The sequence below is a fragment of the Canis lupus genome, chromosome 2 (assembly GCF_003254725.2).
Source record: "Canis lupus dingo isolate Sandy chromosome 2, ASM325472v2, whole genome shotgun sequence".
Classification (NCBI taxonomy): Eukaryota; Metazoa; Chordata; class Mammalia; order Carnivora; family Canidae; genus Canis; species Canis lupus.
Window position 1 is genome coordinate 65402076 of NC_064244.1, and position 21836 is coordinate 65423911.

At 39.9% G+C, this 21836-nt stretch overlaps 1 protein-coding gene across 7 annotated transcripts in view; it reads left to right on the forward strand.

Moving 5' to 3' along the window:
* Window positions 1-21836, forward strand: part of LOC112660253 (ATP-binding cassette sub-family C member 12) — a 162288-nt gene that overhangs the window by 73736 nt on the left and 66716 nt on the right. For 3 of the 7 annotated variants that reach the window (XM_025447759.3, XM_025447761.3, XM_025447762.3), the window contains exon 1: window positions 5881-6110. The exons of 1 other annotated variant lie outside the window; for it this stretch is intronic. The gene's annotated coding sequence lies outside the window, so the exon portion shown is untranslated. Of the gene's footprint in view, window positions 1-5880; window positions 6111-11407; window positions 11522-14367; window positions 14468-21836 lie in introns of those variants that run through there. 3 more of the 7 variants (XM_025447760.3, XM_025447767.3, XM_035713558.2) reach the window with 3 other exon arrangements.

Sequence of the window (21836 nt, forward strand, 5' to 3'; positions counted from 1 at the left end):
CCAAGGCTGAGTGCTGGCAGGGATTCTGCATGTGTGGGAAATTGGATTGGATAACTTCTTTGGGGGTAGATGATGCTGAGATGCAATTATAAACATAAAGTTGTCTTATGGCAGGGGCTCTCAGACTTGAATGAGCACCAGAATCTCCTGGAGGGCTAAAACACAGCTGGCTGGATCCCACCCCTGTACCTCATGATTTAGTGGGCCTGGGGCTTAAGAATTTGCCTTTTTAGCAAGTTTTCAGATGTTGCTGATGCTGCTGATCAGGGACCACACTCTGAGAACCCAGAGGTTAACCAAGATTATTCTGTCCTAGGTGATCTAGACAGGGGGGATTTAAACCCTCATTTTAATGTGTTCTTCAAAGTTTGTGTATTTCCAGGCCACTTTTATTTTTATGACTTCTTTTGATTCGGACCCCCTGAACATTTCAGTGAACAATACAGACTCTCCTTTCTTCCATCATGTTGACCTGAGAGACCCTATCACTTTCCTTTATTTCCTTTATACTTGTAGATGATGTCAATGAAGTTTTGGGCCAAGGGAGGGGTTTCTATCCCAGTAACTCAACAACTTTCAATTGAATGTCGGGCACCATCTTCTTAAGGAGTCTCTCTATCTCTATCCCCTCAGGCTCCAGTGTCCTCCATTCCAATATCCTCTGTGTTCTTCCCATCCCTAGCTCCCAGTTCCTGGACATGTGTTATACAGAGCAGTTCAGTTCTTGATTTTGATGCCTTTTCCTGCCAGACAAGACACCAGGGTCTCATAGTCTACCCCAGGAGATGTAACAAAGCACTTCTGTAAACAAAAACAGTCTCCACCCTATGATACACTATGGTGCCAGCTGTTAAGATAGTAATATTTCACCCCATTATCCTAAATGTCTCCTATTCTATTCTCCCTTGACTCATTTAAATAACTCTGTGGAATTCAATCTTGTCAGAGTCAGAAACAACTTCAGAGACTGTTAGTCTGGATGTTCCCTAGCCTGTGGTCCATGGACCCTTGAGCTAGATTCAGAGGATGCATGAATTTGGATGGGGAAAAATTGTGTCTTTATTTTTACTAACTGAAATTTAGCATTTTCACTGATTATGAATAACAAACTATAATAGTATCATTACCTGTGACTTCATCACAAACAGAATCATAGATATTCTCAAATCTCATTTCATTTGTTTCAGGTGTCTGAAAAATACCATTTACGTGCATCACTGCTTTGAATTGTAGTAGTTATTAGACCTACTGTTAGATCATTTTATTTAACACACCAACATAGAAACATACATATTACAACATCCAACTTTTGGTTTTTTGATAACCATGTGTCATTATAATTGATTTCCTTCACAGTCCTATGTACCTTATTTTATACGGTAGATGCTTCTGAGCATCTATTCTGAGCATCTATGAGCATCTACCGTCCCTATTCTGAGGGACGCCTGGGTGGCTCAGTGGTTGAACATCTGCTTTTGGTTCAGGTCGTGATGCCAGGGTGCCGGGATTGAGTTCTGCATCGGGCTCTCTGTGGGGAGCCTGCTTCTCCCTCTGCCTGTGTCTCTGCCTCTCTCTCTATGTCTCTCATGAATAAGCAAATAAAATACTTTAAAAAAGAAAAAAGAAACACTATTCTGAGAACACACTAGAATGCCAAAGAGACCTATGGCACAAAATAAGTTAAGAACCCTGATTTAATTCAGTTCTAGATTTTATAGAGGGAAATAGAGTCCCGGAAAGAGAAGGTACCTTGCCTGCACCACTGGCTTTTAATAACCTGGCTTGAAACTCGAATCTGAATCAGGCACGAAAGGAATTGAGAAGAAGGGACAGGCAGGCAGCGAGGGCTAGGCATAAAGGCCTTACTCCAATAGTGTGGTCAGGCATGGTCTGCTCAGCGCAGGCGTGGATGGGATAGCCCTAGTTCTGATGCCTGGCCTGCCCATACTGAGTTCTGGTCACCATTGCGACAAGTGTGAGCAATATCGGGGCAAAACCATTTCTCATTACAGCAAAGAGAAGTACAACTTTCTGATTTAATAATGATATTTCTTGCTAGATTTTTGGTTCCCAAGTGCTTTGTCATATGAATTCTTGCAACAATTGTACTGATATGAGAGCCTCAGTCCCACTCTGTACTCGTTGAAATGTTCCCCACCTCTTCTCCCCACACTCATCAATACACCTCGTGGTTCTGGGGTTGTGCCTGGTTCATGACTTAGAGCTTACAGACGTCATTTCCCAGTATTGCATGCCGTAAGGTTGTGTACTGTGTGTTGTTAGAGATAGCTGAAAGTTTTCACTCTGAGCTCCTTAGTGAGAGGAAGGAACAAAGATATTTTAGAAGATCTTTACAACTCAGCCATTAAAGAAAAAGTAAAGTTGTTCACAATAAGCCAAGTTTTTTCCTGGTCCTGAGAAGGGAGGGCCACCTTTCTTGTGTCTGTGGCTTTTGTACTCACAAGCTCAGCTCGGAGCCAAGGGGCTTGCTCAGGGCCAGAACTCATGCTTTCTGCCTAACAACATGTTTTGTCTTTCATTAGAGAGCTTGTCCTCTGATTGTCACAGGCATGTGTTTCTGCTTCACTAACCTATGTTTGTTTTAAAAGCCCATTCAAATTCCAAACCACTTTCCAAATTCATTTGACGTTGACTTTGTTTGGTCTTCCTCCTATAACTCTTTCCTTAGTTCATAAGGCAAACAAACAAAAATGAAAAAACTCAAGCCCCTTCCTTTAGTGAATAGCTTGAGTACTTCCACTGGACAGATTCCAACAGCAACTCAGGTAGGAAGGGATGCTTATTTCTCCAGAGATCCTGCTAATTTTTTAAAAAAATTATTGTTCGCAAATAATAGCTACCATGTATTGAGTGTTTGCAATGTTTGAGACACTGTGTTAAGCACTTCCCTTAACACTATCTAATCCTCAATTAACTTACAATGCTTTGAAGTTAGTGTTCTCAGTTCGTCGTAGTTGGAGAAATTGAAATTTAGAGATTTGAGCTCAGATCTGATTCCAGAGTCTCTATTTTTAACCACTATATGGTACTGACTCTGCAATGTCACACACTGATTTTTGTGTGTGTGTGTGTATATATATATATACACACACACATACATACATATATATTTTTAAGGTTATTTACAAGGGCATCTGGGTGGCTCAGTCAATTAAATGTCTGCTTTTGGCTCAGGCCATGATTTCAGGGTCCTGGGATCCAGGCCCAGTGGGGAACCCGGCCCCACCCAAGTAGGGCTCCTTGCTAGGAACCTGGGGTGCCTGTTTCTCCCTCTGCCCCTCCCCCTGCTCATGCTCCCTCTCTCTCAAATTAAGAAATAAAATCCTTAAAAAAAAAGTTATTTACAAAAATGTTTTTGAAGTTGATCGAGCTCCTGTCTTTTATGGTTTATTGAAGATATGCCAGTAAAGGACGGGATAGGAAGAATTTGAGAGAGACTTGCTTTGGAATAAAAGCCTCACAGAACTGCAGAGCTGGAGAAATGATCAAGAGGAGTGCTCCTGAAACCTTCCACCCAGCACCACCGTCGGTATTTGGGTGTGCAGACTCCTGATACACACATTTATATTTATTCACAAATGATGTACAGCATATGCATGTATATCACTGTTGCATTATATTCATACACAAAAATATTTTTGTAAGGATGAAGAAGAATATAGAAAGGAAGGATTTTTTTTTCTTAAAAGATTTTATTTAGGGATCCCTGGGTGGCACAGCGGTTTAGTGCCTGCCTTTGGCCCAGGGCGTGATCCTGGAGACCCGGGATCGAATCCCACGTCGGGCTCCCGGTGCATGGAGCCTGCTTCTCCCTCTGCCTATGTCTCTGCCTCTCTCTCTGTGTTTCTCATGAATAAATAAAATCTTTTTTTTTAAGTGTACTCCTTTTTTTTAATTTTTATTTATTTATGATAGTCACACAGAGAGAGAGAGAGAGGCAGAGACATAGGCAGAGGGAGAAGCAGGCTCCATGCACCGGGAGCCCGACGTGGGATTCGATCCCGGGTCTCCAGGATCACGCCCTGGGCCAAAGGCAGAGACACTCAACCCCTGAGACACCCAGACGTCCCTAGAAAGGATTTCTAATATTTTCTTCCTATTCTCCGGTGGTTTCTCTTGTCCCCCTTCAGCCCCAGGGTGGGGGGGGCGTCTATGTCCTGCTCAGATCTCAGTGCCCCGGCCTTCCCTGGGTGTATGCACTGTCTGGGACAGGAGCTTGTCTGTTCATTTCTTCAGGCCTCCCATTGGCAGAGACAGCACAACCCCCTCCACCATTTCACTCCAGAATCAGTGGCCTGACAGGCCAAACAATCATCTTTATGTAGCACCAAAACACTGTGTGCCTCGGTAGAGATCCATCTCTGCCAGACCTTCCGCGAACTTGGGGAAAAACTGCTCATCAATCTGCTGTAAACTTGACAGCATTCAGATCTGTTTGGAAATTGTGAAAACGAGTCCGCGCTGTGTTTCAGAGACCTCCCGAGGTGGCTGTGAAGATCAAGTGATAAAAGTGAGAAGAACTTCATGATACACAAAGGGCTCTACAAATGTCAAGTGATATTATTAGCAATGATTTGCATTTATGCAGCAAGGAATGGAGGCAAACAGAAGGGGACCCAGACCTGCATAAGGAGAGCTTCTGAAGGCCAGCCGCCCCCCAGGCCAGGGAGCCTTCCTCCCTGTATCTTTTTCCACCTGGCAACTGTGGACAGACCCTCCACATTTCCCACCTCCCTTGTGGGCAAGGAAGCCAAGTACGACATTGGGTGGGGGCAGCCTCCCCTGAGATCTACATCCCCAGGAAGTGGAGGAGGCAGAAACAGCCAGCAGGGGGAGGGATTGACCAGGATAAGAGTAAGAAGAGGATTTGGACCAGCTTGAAATACTACCGTAAAATGTGACATAAAATCCATGAGAGTTACCTGGGGGAAGTTTTCTAAGGTGGCTAAATAACTTTTTTAAAGATATTATTTATTTATTCATGAGAGACACAGAGAAAGGCAGAGACACAGGCAGAGGGAGAAGCAGGCCCCATGCAGGGACCCGATGTGGGACTCAGTCTCAAGACCCTGAGTTCATGCCCTGAGCCAAAGGCAGATGCTCAACCACAGAGCCACCCAGGTGCCCCAGTGTCCAAATAATTCTTAAAAAATGGATCCAGATTTGTCATTTCGGGATTTAGAGATTTGCTTGCTCCCAACCATTCCCTGGCCAGCATGGAATTTTTCAGCCAACTCTGAGCAAGGTTCTCTATGGCCAGGCCCTTGAAGGATCTCAAGACATCCAAAAAGACCTGCCCTCCAGAGTTTGTAAAGCTTGGAGTGAGATAAACAGGAAGCTTGTATGCAAGAATTAGCTGACAGTGCCAATCCCTGACTTACCTTTCATTTAATTCAAGAAAAAAAAAAAGAGCTCAGATTGCCTTTTAGTTTTGGATAAATGAATGAGATTTCCTCTGTTTTGAAGATTGGATATTCCAGCCCCCACCCCACAGCCCCTCCACCCCCACCCCATCCTCTGACCTCAGAGTTGCTTTACCTTTGCAGGAGCATGGACAGGGAAATGCATGCCTTCTGGGAGGGAGGTCCCTGACTGGGAGTCAGGAGACTTGGCTACTGGTCTCAGCCTTTCCCCAAACCTTACCTGATTCTTTACCTCCTCACCTGTAGAGTAGGGGCTGGTGAGGGGCCTTTACTCTCCTTTACTTATACAAAGCTATGATAGGACAGGCTAGGAAGGGGTTGCTGTGCAAGCACATCATATGAACTTTGGCTGTCACTGAAGGAACAGGACAGGGCAGTGCCCTTTAAAGTGGCAGAGGGAATGTTGGTCCCCCAGAGTTCCCTCCACACGTGTGGTGGGAGTGACAGTTGAATGGGGCAGTTGGAGAGGAGGGCTCCAGGCAGGTGGGACAAAGAACTGAGGCAGTTGGAGAAGAGGGCTCCAGGCAGGTGGGGCCAAGAACTGAATCTGAGGTCCGTGGAAGAAGACTCAGGCACCTGGCACCAGGCACCACCCGCGGAGCCCCATGACTTCGGATTCTTCCTCCTCATCCTCTCCTCCTCAGGACGCTAGCATTTCCTGCCCAGGTAGAGCTTCTCTGTAGCCATCCGCCCCCAGTGCTCTTGTCTGTCATCCCCAGGACAGGCTGTGGTGGGTGACACCACATGCAATGCGACTGCCCATGTGGGAGTTGGCAGGGACCTGCGGCCTCCCAGAGCAGAAAGGAGGCTTGGGGCACTTGTATTTTGGGAGCCCACTGGTATGTAAAAGACAAAGTAGAGATGCCAAGTCAGGATATCCAAATCTGTGACATACAAAAGCTTACTTTGAATAAACAAAGTCTTTTAACATACACATATATACACTGTACTATTCACCATTTAATCACAGGATTTATTAAAAAAAAAAAAACCTGAAATTCACGGTGCACGGCCATGTGGTTTACACAGGTTCTAAGATGGGAGTTGTCATCTTCCCTCCATCTTGTCAGAATGCCTCTGTACCTGAATGCGTGACCTCATGTGGAGACACCATCACAGGTCACTGTGTGGGGCCCTCTGGGAATGAGAAGCCTTGAGCAAGGCCCCTACCCCCATCCCTGGCCCCCAGGCTTAGCATCCTCTCGTGCTTGCGTTTCCTCCTGCCCTCTCTCCACCACCTGCCTCCTTTCAACAGCAGCCCCTGCTCTCAGGTCTGGTAGCGGGTACGTTGGTGCTGGGGACCACCAGACAGAGCCTCTCTGAGCTGGAGACTGGTCAGGGCCTGGAGGAAGGGGCTAGGGGAGTTGGGGTGAGGATGTGAGACCATCGGATACTGGTAATTTGGGTGGCTTGAAATTAAGAGTGGATTTATTAAGAAAGCAAGAGGAACTGTAGTCTCTTATCTGGGAAGGACTTTATGATTAACAGTGTATCTGCCTCGGACTGATGCAGGGGAATCCTAAGAAAGGACTTCCATAGGCACAAAGGAAAACTAAGAATCCAATTTTCAAACGAGAATTGTTACTTGTTAATTTTCTGGGTTAGAGAGGCAAAAATGGAACATAATTTTGTAAAGTGAGTACATGTGGAAAATACTTCTTCTTGAAACACCCTCTAGATATCTTTTGTGCTCCCCTTTGGAGAGCAAGGATAGAGGAAAATGAATCTACTGTAAGAGAAAGAGCAGTGCAAATGTGAGGATAAATGTCAAGTCCCCCAGAGCCACAGAGTCAGGGAGACAGTAAGGAACGGTGGGGATTGTGGCAAATTAAATCATGTATGCTCTGCCAGAAAAGGCTTGTGGCTGCTCAGTGTGAGGAGATCGTAGCCATGTGGGCATGCAGAGCTCCTGATTTTTTGTCACAAGCCAGAGGTCTTTTTTTTTCTTTTCCTTTTTCTAAAAAATTAATTTATTCATGAGAGACACAGAGAGAGAGGCAGAGACGCAGGCAGAGGGAGAAGCAGGCTCCCTGTGAGGAGACCGATGTGAGATTCGATCCCAAGACCCCAGGATCATGACCTGAGTGAAGACACTCAACCACTGAGCCATCTAGGTGTCCCGGTCTTTTTTTTTTTTTTTTCTTTTAATATAATATACACTAATTCAAAGTCAGAAAATTTTAAAAGTACAAGCCAAATAAAATGGACCTACAAGTTATATGTGGCCCATGACCCACTAGTTCGTGTCCACTGCTCTAAACAGAGACCTTCCTGCTTCTTGCCTTGTCAGGTCCATTGAGGTCAGGTTAGGAATGCCCTGCCAGAAAGCAGAGGGATGCACGGGGGAACTTCTTCCATCTCCTGCCAACCCTCAGATGCTCTGAGTGGGGAAAAGCTGCCAGGAACAGAGTCATAATGGCTGCAGGGGCCCTGGCCTGGTCCTGTCTTCCCTCCTTTCAGCTCCCATCAGGGGCTCCCACCCCCACCCCCTGGCTGCCAGCAAGCAGATTTGCCGCTCCAGGCAGCTCCTCACTCCTGGCAGAGGATGGCACGACAGACGGAGATAGAGACGTTAGCCAAAGCAGACTTCCTGATTTAAAAATTCTCATTTTCCCTTTGGGGCTGCCAAATTTAGCAAGGTGCCATTCCTGTTGCAACGCTTCCAAGCCGTCTTAGGTAATCATAACTCTGCATTCCCTGTGGAGTGCTCAAGGAAATTACTTCCCAGCACCAATTTCCTACGCACTCTGATTATCTGAACATGGCCAGGGAGGCCTGGTCTCCTGGTTGGCATCTTGGAATCCAGACCCCCTAAGACAAGCTGAAGACAACTTTCAATCCTGAGGATAGGATTCTTTGCCATTAGGAAAGTGAGAAAAATTATAGAGGTCAGAGTAACGGTTCTCCATGGATGGTGAAGCCCACACTCTCAGGAAGAGGATCTGGATCATAGAGACCGGGGCCATTTAGTTTGGACAGGAGAGCAATTGCAGATGATTTGCTAGGGGTGGGCAGAGGGACACAGAGATCGTCCTCACATGTCTGAGGGCACATAAAGGGGGCATAAATGTAGCCTGCCTGGCACCTGGGCTCAGAGTGACTACTGCAGGAAAATCACGTTCAGTTCCACAGAAAGGAAACAATCCATTCCCTTTAGGGCTATTTCTTTCTTTCTTTCCTTTTTTTTAATAATAAATTTATTTTTTATTGGTGTTCAATTTCAATTTGCCAACATACAGAATAACACCCAGTGCTCATCCCGTCAAGTGCCCCCCTCAGTGCCCGCCACCCAGTCACCCCCAACCCCCTGCCCTCCTCCCCTTCCACCACCCCTAGTTCGTTTCTTTAGGGCTATTTCTTGAAAAAAGGTTTAAACTTTTTATTTTGAAATGATTTTAAACCACATAAAAGTAACAACAATAATGCTAAGAAATTCTATCTACCCTTCACTCCGAATTGCAAATTAACATTTTGCCACATTTGCTTTCACATTCTCCCTCTATGCATAATTATTATTTTCCTGACACGTTTGGGAGTAAATTGCAGACATTTTGCTCCATTATCTCTAAATACTTTAGTATATATTTCCTAAGAATAAGGATGTTCTCTTACATAACCATAATTACCACAATTATTAATTGTCAAATTGTACAATTATCAACATCAGAAATTTTTATTTTAATGTAATACTATTTTATATCCTATCGTCCATATCCAAGTCCCCCAGTTGTCCCAAGATAACATCCTTATTTATTTATTTTTTTTCCTGGTCTGGGATCCAATGCAGGAATGGGTATCGCTTTTAGCTGTCAAGTATCTTTAGTTGCTGTTAATCTGGACCATTTCCTCGCCTTTCATTGTCTTTCATAATACAAACAATTTTAGAGAGCACAGACCAGTGGTTTTGTCCAATGTTCCTTTGGGTTTGTCTGATATTTCCTCTTGACTAGATTCAGGCTATCCATTTGTTTGTCAGAATACACATGAGGGCTGTCTTGAGGAGTGACTGGGATCCGTGGCCACAGCTTGCTGAATCATGGCCTGATTGGCTGGAAGGAAAATTCTCACTTGAGACACTGAATTTTCCATGGCTGATTTCTTCTTGGATCCTTTTAATTTTTGGATTCTGTGATTTCTGTCTCCCCCAAGTAATTTCAGTTGGCTTTCAGAACTTGTATTGAGCTCTGTCTTCTTTATTAGCTTTCTACCTCTGGTTTGCTCAGACTAATCTTCTGCGCAGCCCTCAGGGCACTGCAGGCAGGAGAAGTGGCCCAGAGGCAGTGGAAAGCCACGGGCAGCTGGTCAGGAACCATGGCTTAGCTGTTCAGGCTCATGTTGTGACAGTAACAGGGAGGACAACAATCTAGTAGAAAGACTGCATGCAAGGCTGTGACCATGACCAGATTTCCCTCCTCTTTTCTCTCTGGCCAGGGCTGGATTGCATTTATTTGAGGAGCCAACGACCCATCCAAGGATGAGAAGCCAATTTCTTTACTTTTCTCGGTCTGAACATCCCTGAGCATCCCCCTTCATTGTCTTCCTGAGGCAAATCCTGAAAAGCCCAGGGGCTGGAGGAGGGGGATGCTGCTCTTGATGCTTTGGGTAGAGAAAGCTGTGAAGGGCATTTTGGTAAACAGACAAGTGGAAGTCTCGTGGGGAAGGCCCTTGGGGTGGGTGGGGGGACTTTTGCCCAGGGTTGGGTCTATGCAACCACTGTCTATATAATAGGTAGGAGCAGATCTAAAGCCCTTCACTGCTGTTCCCAGGCTTGCCCACATGGTGCCCTTAAGAGCCTCACTGTACAAGCACCACACCCCCATCTCAGCTCAATGCCTCACCTGGGCTTTCTCTCAAACTCTTCTTCTCACCTCTCCTCTTTTTTCCAGCCACCCAGCTGTAGTGTCACTTCCTGTAAGAGGTTCTCCCTAACTCCCTCCTCCTCCCACATCATACTGCTCTCTCCTTCCTCAAAACTTGGATAGCACAGGTGGTCTGCATTACTCCGGGACACTGAGCACAGACAGCCTGCTTCCAGAGTTTGCATTCTTAAATATATGGTGAAATATTACAACGTCATGGGGCAATCCCTGCATAATTGCCCGATCTCATTCCTTTGCCTCTGAGAGGTAACCACCATCTTGAAATTGGTGTATATTTTCTCACTCATTTTTTAAAAGTAAGCTATTTTTAAAGAACAGTTTTAGGTTACAGAAAAGTTGTGAAAACAGTGCAGAAGATTATTACATCTTACATTAGTATTAACATCTTGCATGTGTGCTAAGATTAATGAACAAATATTGATACATCATTATTTTTTTAAAAGATTTTATTTATTCATGAGATACACACAGAGAGAAGCAGAGGCAGGCTCCACGAAGGGAGCCAGATGTGGGACTCAATCCCGGGACTCCAGGATCACACCCTGAGCCAAAGGCAGATGCTCAACCGCTGAGCCACCCAGGCATCCTGATACATCAATATTGACTAATATCCATACTTCATTTAGTTTTCCTTAGTTTTTACCTAATGTCTCTTTTGTTCCAAGATCCCATGTAGGATTTCGTCACCATGATTCCTTAGGCTCCTCTTGGCTGTGACCATTTCTCAGATTTTCCCTGTTTTTTTTTTTTGTTTGTTTGTTTGTTTGTTTTGTTTTTGGTGACCTTGACAGTTTTAAGTAGTGCTGGTCAGGAATTTTGTAAAATATTCCTCAGTTAGGGTTTGTCTGGTATTTTTCCTATTAGACTGGAATTATGGGTTTTAGGGAGGAGGATGACATCCCATCATATCAAGGGCACAGAGTATCACCGTGACTTATCACTGTTGATACCAACCCTGATCACCTGGATGAGGTAGTATTTGTCAGGTTTCTTTACTGTCGAGTTATTCCTTTTTCCCCTTTTCCATACTGTACTGTAGTCTTGGGAGCACTGTATTCTAGTTCATAGAGCTCTTTCTTGCAGGCCCATATCTTGGCAATTCTGATACTTCTGTGTCTGTATACTGGCACTGAATTAAGTGAATGGCTGGTGAATGCTGAGAGCCAGGTTTCTCACTTTTGGAGTGGGAGTTTACAGGTAAGCAGGGGGAAGAGGTTAGAATTATGACAATTACAGTAATGGGTTACAGTTGAAGAATCAGTAGGAATCCATGTTTACATTAAATATATTCATATGGCTGCATATAGAAATAATTTTAGATATGTCTATAGATGCTTCCTTGCTCTGTCTAGAAGCCAAGGGGGTCTAGAAGCAACAACATCCCAGTAACCAAGAACATACCTAGTACTCATATCTTGGTTTCAAATACTATTTTCCAGGAAGAGGAATCAAGTTTCCTTGGAGAAACGGAATTTTACTACAAATATATTTATCAGTAAATGAACATATTATTGTTTTGCAAGTATGTGAACTTTACACAAGTGGTTATTGGAATGTATGTATTTTCTTGCAATGCTTTTCCCCCTTTCAATTTATCATGTTTAATTCTCACATGTACTCACATGTTTAATACTCACACGCAGATTTACATTCATTTTTATTGAATAGTAATATATGGTATTCATATTATACAACACACCCATTTTCCTATTGATGAATATTCAAAATGTTACAAACAGAGCTCCTATAAATATCTTTATAGAGGTGCCACTGAGATATTTTTACATGAGATTCTGTCTTCTATGGATTGTCTAAAAAGTTTTTTTTTATTTAAATTCAATTTCGTTAACATATACTATATTATTAGTTTCAGGGGTAGAATTTAGCGATTGATCAGTTGCATATAACACCCAGTGCTCACTATATCAAATGCCCTCCTTAATGCCCATCACCCAGTTATCCCATCCCCCTCCCACATCACCCACACCCTGCCAGCAACCCTCAGTTTGTTTCCTACAGTAAGAGTCTCTTACGGTTTGCCTCCCTCTCTGTTTTCATCTTATTTCATTTTTCTTTCCCTCTCCCTATATTCATCTATTTTGTTTCTTAAATTCCATGTATGAGTGAAATCATGTGGTATTTGTCTTTCTCTGACTGACTTATTTTGCTTAGCATAATATCCTCTAGTTCCATGGATTGTTTGCTTCTGTTTTTCCAGATTGAATTTCAGTGTTGACATTAGTATGATTGAAAAGAGGCTAGCAGAGGTAGGGGAGCATTTGTGAGGACAATGAAAGTGAGCACGCAAAGTCTGTGGCTACTCTGTATGGGACTCCTGGAACACACAGAATTGGTTCTGAACATTTATATACCTACTGAGGGGAATTGCTGGCTATGTTAGTAAAATAATCTTGAACTTGATCAGATAATGCCAAATTGCTTTATAAGTTAGTTGTACAATTTATACTCCTATCAGCAGGGTTTAAGAGCTGCTATGATCCATATACATGCCAAGACTTACAATTTTCAGACTTTTAAATATAACCTATCCGAAGAATGAGAAATAGTTCTTACTGTGATTGTGGCTTTAATGCATACTTCCCTGATACTCAGAGATTGAGCATTTTTGTGTCTGATTATTTGGCTTATCTGTGAATTGCCTGTATATATCTTTTGCCCACATCTCTAATTGATTATTCTTTTGTTATTGATATATAGAGCATTCTTTGTAACTTTTGCATACTAATTCTCTGCGGTTAAGTGAATCGCATTTATACCAGCATGTTGCTTCACTTTTTAATCTTTAAACAATGTTTTAAAAATTTCGATCTTTTAAAAATTGGGTCTTTTGATTAACGTGACTTGTTACTAAAAACAAAACAAAACAAAACAAAACTATGACTTGTTACTGTTGATGTTGACCTTGGTGACCTGATTGAAGTAGTGTTTGTCAGGTTTCTCCACTGTCAAATAATTCTTTTCTTCCCTTTTCCATATTGCACTACACTCTCGGAAGCACCATATTCTAGTTGATCAAGTTGTTGCTCAAAGAGTTGACAATTCTGATACCGTTAGCATGGTAGTTCTTTTTTCATCCAGTTACTTCCAATCTATTTGTGTCTTTATATTTAAAATCCATTTCTTGTAGGCACCATATCATTGCTTCTTGCTTTTACATCCATCCTGACAATCTCTAGTTTTTAAGTGAAGTGTTCACTCCTTATTTATTATTTATTTATTTATTTATTTATTTATTTATTTATTTATTTATTTATTTTTAATAATAAATTTATTTTTTATTGGTGTTCAATTTGCCAACATACAGAATAACACCCAGTGCTCATCCCGTCAAGTGCCCCCCTCGGTGCCCGCCACCCAGTCACCCGCACCCCCTGCCCTCCTCCCCTTCCACCACCCCTAGTTCGTTTCCCAGAGTTAGGAGTCTTCCATGTTCTGTCTCCCTTTCTGATATTTCCTACCCATTTCTTCTCCCTTCCCCTTTATTCCCTTTCACTATTATTTATATTTCCCCAAATGAATGAGACCATATAATGTTTGTCCTTTTCCGATTGACTTATTTCACTCAGCATAATACCCTCCAGTTCCATCCACGTCGAAGCAAATGGTGGGTATTTGTCGTTTCTAATGGCTGAGTAATATTCCTCGGTGTCCATCGAAAGATGAATGGATAAAGAAGATGTGGTTTATGTATACAATGGAATATTACTCAGCTATTACTCATCCATTTATATTTAATGTAATTATTGATATGGTTGGGTTTAAGCCTATGAGCTTGCTATTTGTCTTCCACTTACCCCTCTTTTTTATTCTTCTGTTCCTCCTTGCCTACATTTTGGGGTTGATCTACTATTTCATGCTCCATTTTATTTTTTTGATTGAATTCTTAGCTTTAAGTCTTTGTTTATATTTTGTGTTGTTTTTCCCCTAGGGCTAACACACTATGCTGTGATTTACATTTTCACATGTGTTATTGTGTGCTTATTTTCCAGTCTGTTTGGGGAAAAAGATAAATAAGTGGAAAGTTTTCCCAGAGGAGAAAGTGTCCGAATTGAGCCTTGAAGGCTGAACAGGAATTTGTCAAGTGAAGGGAAAGATGTTACATAGTTCCAGGTTGTGGCAGTGGTGAGTGTAAAGACAAAGAGGAAGAAGTAACTGACAATTTGTTCAGGGAGCAATAAGACATGTGGCATTGCTGAAGCACAGTGTTAGGTGGTGCAAATGGAGTGTTGAAAAGAAGTTTAGGGAGTTCCTATTTGAATTAGAAATCTAGAGGCTGGCTCCATGGTATTCATGTCATTAATATTCATTAATTGAATGAAGAGATTTTGAACAGAATTATTGCCTATAAAACATTTGCCCCCTCCAGTTGTTTATAATGCCTATTTCCATTTTGGGGGATTTTGTCTTTTTGAAGTGAAGACATTTTAATTTTCAAATTCTATTATGAGAAAGAATATATTATTCTAAATGAGTGCTTCCTGTAATATAACATATGCAAGGGGTTTCCCAGGGTAACTGGAAAAAATGGGGCATCAGTTTCTCTGTATCCAGACTGCCCTAGATGAGATAGTGCCACTGATATTATATATACTTTTCTTTCTGTCAGCTTTATTGAGAAATAATTGACACATAATATAACTTATTTTATTATACACATAAATGTGTACAACATGTAGATTTGATAGACTTTGTTGTGAAATGACTACCACAGTAACATACCTCCATCACCTTACATGAAAATGTTTACGGTCCACTCTTTTAGCAACTTTCAAGAATATATACAGTACTGTTAACTATAACCACCATGCTGTACATTTGATCCCCAGAATTTACTCATTACTAGAAGATTTTACCATTTGACCAACATGTCCCCATTTCCTCTACCACCCAACCCCTGGCAACCACTGTTCTACTCTCTGTTAGCATGAATTTAACCTTTTTAGATTCTACATATAAGTGGGTATCATATAGTATTTACCTTTCTCTGTCTGACTTCCTTCACTCGGCATAATTCCCTCCAGGTTCATCTTTGTTGTCCCAAGTAGCAGAATGTCCTTCTTTCTCGGTGCTGAATAATATTCAATTATATATGTACATCACTTCTTCTTATTCCATTCATCTATAAGTGGACACTTGATTTTTTCATATCTTGACTGTTGTGAATGATGCTGCAATGGATGTGAAGGTGCGGATATCTTTTCAAGATCCTGATTTCATTTCCTTTGGATATATACCCAAAAGTGAGATTGATGAATCATATGGCAGTTTTACTGTAAATCTTTTGATAAGTTTCCATACTGGTTTTCATAGTAGCTGTACAAATTTACATTCTCATCACAGTACACAAGAATTCCCTTTTCTCTATGTTTTTGTCAACACTTGTTACCACTTGTCTTTTTGATGACAGCCATTCTAACAGGCATGAAGTGCTATCTCCTTGCAGTTTTGACTTGCATTTCCCTGATGATTAGTGATGTCATGTTGAACACCTTTTTATGTACCTGTTGGCCATTTTCTTTGGAAAAATGTCTATTCAGTTGCTCTGCTCATTTTTTAATCACATTTTTTGTTTTATTTTGCTTTTGAGTTGTAGGGGTTCCTTATAAATCTTGGATATTTACCCTTTATCAGACATGATCTGTTCATTTTTTTCCCCATTCTGTCAGTTGTCTTTTTATTTTGTTGGTTTTTTCTTTTGCTGTGCAGAAGATTTTAAGCTTGATGCAGTTCCACTTAATTATTTTTGCTTTTTATTTTGCTTTTGCTTCAATATCACATCCAAAAGATTATTGCCAAGACAGGGAGCTTTTTCCTTTGTTTACTTCTAGGAGTTTATGGTTTTAGTTCTTATGTTTAAGGCTTTAATCCATTTCAAGTTAATTTTTGTGAGTGGTGTTAAGATAGGAGTCAAATTTTATTCATCTCCATGTGATTATATGGTTTTCCCAATACTTTTTATTAAAGAGAATATCCTTTTCTCATTGAGTATTCTTGGATCCCTTGTCAAATATTAGTTGACTGTATATGCAAGTATATATGCATATGTATATGCTTATTTGTGGGCTCTCAATTTTGTTCAATTGGTTTATATGTCTGTTTTTATGTCAGCCATATTGATTACTATTGCTTTGTAGTATAGTTTGAAATCAGGAAGTGTCATGCCTCCAGCTCTGTTCCTCTTTCTTCTTTGGCTATTTAGGATCTTTTGTGTTTTCATACAAATTTTAGAATTGTTTATCTTTTTTTTTTTTAGAATTTTTAATCTATTTCTGTGAAAAATGTCATTAGAATTTCTATGAGGATTGCATCAAATCTATAGATAACTGGCATGGCATGGACGTTTTAATATTAATTTTTCTGATCCATGAGCATAAGATAGCTTTCCATTTGTTTGTGTCTTCAATTTCTTTCCTCAAAGTTGTTGTAATTATCTGTGTACAGATCTTTCACCTCCTTTGTTAAGTTTAGCCACGAGTATTTTATTGTTTTTGATGACGTTGTAAGACTTTTATTTCTTTTCATATATTTCTTTTTAGTATATAGAAACACAACTGATTTCTGTATGTTGATTTTGTATCCTGCAACCTTACTGAATTTGTTGATTAGTTTTAACAGTTTTTTTTTTTTTTGTAGTCCTTAGGATTTTCCATATATAAAATAATATTATCTGCAAGCAAGGACAGTTTTACACTTTTCCAATTTAGATACCCCTTATTTCCTTTTCCTGCCTGATGGCTGCTATGGTTAGGACTTCCAGTACTATGTTGAATAAAAGTGGTAAGAGTGAGTATCTTTGTCTTCTCTCTGATCTTAGATGAAAAACTTTCAACCTCTTGCTTTGAGTATGATGTTAGGTGTGAGTTTGTTATATATGGCCTTTATTATGTGGAGGTATATTTTTTTCTATATCTGTTTTATTGAGAGTTTTTATCATAAACAGATGTTGTATTTTATCAAGTAATTTTTCCACATCTATTAAGATGTATTTTAATGTATTAGATGATTTTTCTGTATTTCTTGAGATGATCATATGATTTATATTTTTCATTCTATTAATGTGATGTATCATATTTATTGATTTGCATATGTTGAACCATCCTTTCTTCCCAGGGATAAATCCCACTTGATCATGGTGTATGATTTTTTTAATGTGTTGTTGAATTCAGTTTGCTAATATTTTGTTGAGAATATTTGCATCTATATTCATCAGGGTATTGGCCTGTAGTTTTCTTTTCTTGTAATGTCTTTATCTGGCTTTAGTGTCAGGGTAATGCTTGTCTCATAAAATGAGTTTGAAGGTAAAATAGCTCCTCTTCTATTTCCTGGAGGAGTTTGAGGAGGTTTGGCATTAATTCTTCTTTAAATGTTTGGTAGAATTCACTAGGGAAAATATCTGGTCTTGGACTTTCTTTTGGGCGGTAGTTTCAATCACTGATTCAATCCTCTTATTGTATTGGTCTGTTCAGATTTTCTATTTCTTCATTGTTAAATCTTGGTAGGTTGTGTGTTTCTAGGAATTTATCAATTTCTTCTAGGTTATCTAATATGTCAGTGTAAGGTTGTTCTAATAGTTTCTTATGGTCATTTGTATCTCTGTGGTATCAGTTGTAATGTCTACTTTTTCTAATTTTATTTATGAATCTTCTCTTTTTCCCTTTAGCTTAGCTAAAGGTTTGTCAATTTGCTTATCCTTTCCAAAAAAAACAAAACAGTTTTTAGTTTCATCAATCTTTTCTATTGTTTTTCTGGTCTTTATTTATTTCTGTTCTGATCTTTGTTATTTCCTTCTGCTAACTATAGGCTTAGTTTGTTCTTCATTTTTTGGTTCATTGAAGTGTAAAGTTAGGTTATTTGAAATCTTTCATTTTTCTTAAAGTAGACATTTATCACTATAAACTTCCACTTGGAGACTACTTTTGGTGCATCCCAGAAGTCTTGGTATGTAGTTTTTCTACATTGTTTGTTTCAAGATTTTTTTTTTCATTTTCCTTCTGATTTCTTCTTTGACTCATTGGTTGGTCAGAAATATGTTGTCTAGGGATGCCTGGGTAGCTCAGTGGTTGAGTGTCTGCCTTCCGCTCAGGGCATGATCCTGGTCCTAGGATCAAGTCCCACATTGGACTCCCTGTGAGGAGCCTGCTTCTCCCTCTGTCCGTGTCTCTGCCTCTCTCTCTGTGTCTCTCATAAATAAATCAATAAATCTTCAAAAAAAAAAAAGAAATGTGTTGTCTAATATCCATATATTTGTGAGATTTCCAGCTTTCTTTTATTATTGATTTCTAGTTTCATACCATTGTGGTCAGAAAAAATACTTGGTATGATTTCAATCTTCTTATATTTGCTAAGACTTGTTTTGTGACCTATCATGATATACCCTTGAGAATGTTCCATGGGTTCCTGAGAAGAATATGTATTGTACGGTTATTGGACATAATGTTCTGTATATATTTGTTAAGTCCACTTGATCTAATGTGTAGTTCAAGCCAGTGTTTCCTTATTGATTTTCTGTCTGGATTATATAGCTAATGTTGAAAGTGGAGAATTAAAGTTATCTCCTATTATTGTATTATTGTCTATTTCTCCCTCAGATCTGTTAGCATTTGCTTAATATATTTACATGCTTCATTTTTAAAACATATCATCTGTCTATATTTATACATTTATATATATCATCTGTCTATATACATTTATATATATTTATATATGGATAAATATATATAGGATTGTTATATCTTCTTGATTAATTGATCATTTTATCATTGTGTAGTAATTTTGTCTCTTGTTATAATTTTTGGCTTAAAATCTATTTTGTTTGATATAAGTACAGCTGTGCTTGCTGTCATTTGTTTTCCACTTGCATGAAATACCTTTTCCATTCCTTCACTTTGAGCATATGTATGTCTTTAAAGCTGAAATGAGTCTTTTGTAGGCAGCACATAGTTGGGTCTCATTTTTTTCATACAGCCAGTGAAGAATTTAATCCATTTACATTTCATATATTTATTGATCGGTAAGGATCAATATTAATGCCATCTTATTGTTTTCTGGCTATTTTGTAGTCCATGTTCCTTTCTTCCTGTTTTACTGCCTCCCATTGTGAATTGATGATTCTCACAGTGATATGCTTTGATTCTTTTCTCTATCTTTTGTAAATCTTCTGTAGGTTTTTGCTTTGTGGTTACTTTAAGGCTTACATAAAACATTTTATGGGGCTCCTGGGTGGCTCAGTCACTTAGGTGTCTGCCTTTGGCTCAGGCCATGATCTCAGGGTTGTGGTATTGGGCCCTGTATCAGGCTCCCTGCTCAGCAGGAAGTCTGCTCTGCTTCTCCCTCTCCCTCTACCTCTCCACCGACCTCATGCTCTGTCTCTCTCCTTCTCTTTCTCAAATAGAATCTTAAAAAAATCATTTTATAGATATAATAGTGTATTTTATGCTGATAACAACTTAATTTTGACCACGTACAAAAACTCTACCATTTTTACTCCTCTATGCTATGCTATTGATGTCACATTTTGTTCTTTTTATATTATATATTTATGAAAAATTATTGTCTTTTAACTTTCATATTAGAATTGTTAACACACGACCATATACACTATTAGAGTATTCTGAACTTGACTATATGCTTACATTAGTTAGTATGTTGCATATTTTCATGTTACTAATTAGTATTCTTTAATTTCAGCTTAAAGAATTTCTTTCAGCATTTCTTGTTAAGGCAGATCTAGTGGTGATAAACTCCCTCAGCTTTTGTTTGCCTGGGAAAGTCTTTATCTGACTTTCATTTCCGAATAATAGCTTTGCCAGTTAGGGGATTCTTGGTTGGTAGGTTTTGCTTTTGTTTTTCTGGCACTTTGAATATATCATCCCACTCTCCTGGCCTGTATGGTTTCTGCTGAAAAATCACTAATAGTCTTACGGGGATTCCTTTGTAAGTTACAAGCTTCTTTTCTCTTGTTGCTTTTAAGATTCTCTGTTTGATTTTTGACAGTTTTATTGTAATATGTGTTAGAATCTCTTTAAGTTGAGTTTCTTTGGTGAACTATGAGCTTCATGAACTTGGCTATTCAAATCTCTACCCAGTTTTGGGAACTTCTCAGCCATTATTTCTCTTTTTTAATTTCCCAATTTTTAAAAAAAAATTCTAGTAAGTTAACATATAGTGTAATACTGGTTTTAAGAATAGGATTTAGCAATTTGTCCTAGCCATTATTTCTTTAAATAAGTCTTTTGCCTCATTCTCCTTTTTTTCTTTTGATGATATCCTATGGATTGCATAGGCTTTCTTCACTCTTTTTAAACTTCTTTCTTTGTTCTCTCCTGACTGGATGATCTCAAAGTTCTTGTCTTCTAACGCGTAGATTCTTTCTGTTGTTGATACTGTTTCACTGTTCATTTTATTCATTGTATTTTCCACTTCCAGAATTTCTGTTTGATTCTTTTAATAATTTTTGTCTCTTAAACGTCTCATTTTGGTCATGTGTTGTTTTCCTGATTTATCTGAATTGTCTTTCTGTGTTTTCTTGTAATTCATGGAGTTTCCTTAAAACAGCTGTTTTCATTTCTTTATTGGGTTAATTGCAGATTTCCATATCTTTGGGAAGATTATTATTGTCCTTTGATGGTGTCATATTCCCTTAATTATTCATGCTCCTTGAAGTTTTGCATTGCTGTCTTCACATTTGAAATATCAGTTACCTCCTCCAATCTTTACTAACTGCCTCTGGGAGAGAAATACCTTCCATGGTCCTTGCTAGGGTGACTAGGGCTTTCTTAGAACTTCTTTGGTTACACGAGCTCCATACTTCTTGCTCTTTCTTGTGGCAGAATTCTTAAGCCTATATGTTTTCTCTCAATCCTGCAGAGCACTGGACTGGGTGCTGACAGCCTCCCTCGTATTTTCCCAAAAGTGGTAATAAAGCTCAAGTTTGTGGTCTCTACCTAGCCTACCTATTTGACATGGTTTTTTGTGCATGCTTACTAGCTGTCTGTCAAAGCTTCCCCTCACTGCTGCCATTGACAGCATGCCAGCCACAGGATGGGTATGTGTATAGATGAGGCATGTGGAATGCTAGGAGTACCTGGAAACCAGTACTGAGCCATGTGTGAGTGAGATGTCCTTAGCGACTCAAGGGCAGGTTTCTTGATGTGGTCTGTGATGCAGGATCCATGTCCTTTAATGCTCTCCAAGGGTCCTACGTACCTCCTAGCCTCTTCCTGCTTCTCTCATGTAGCTCAGAATTTAGTTCTCTGAATGTGGTGAAAGAGAAATAGGCTTCTTAGTCAGCATCCTGCATAGCTGGATTACCAGCTCTGGAAGCCAGCTCTCACTTTTGCCTGTGAAAGAAATCATGGGCTGAGAGGATCTCTTTTGGCCCTAAGCTATGCTGCCTTGAGGGAGGAGTGATGTGCATAAAGTCAAACTATTCCTCTTTCCTTCTCCAATACATCCAAATTTATATTGTTTTGCTCCAATGATGTGCTGGAAA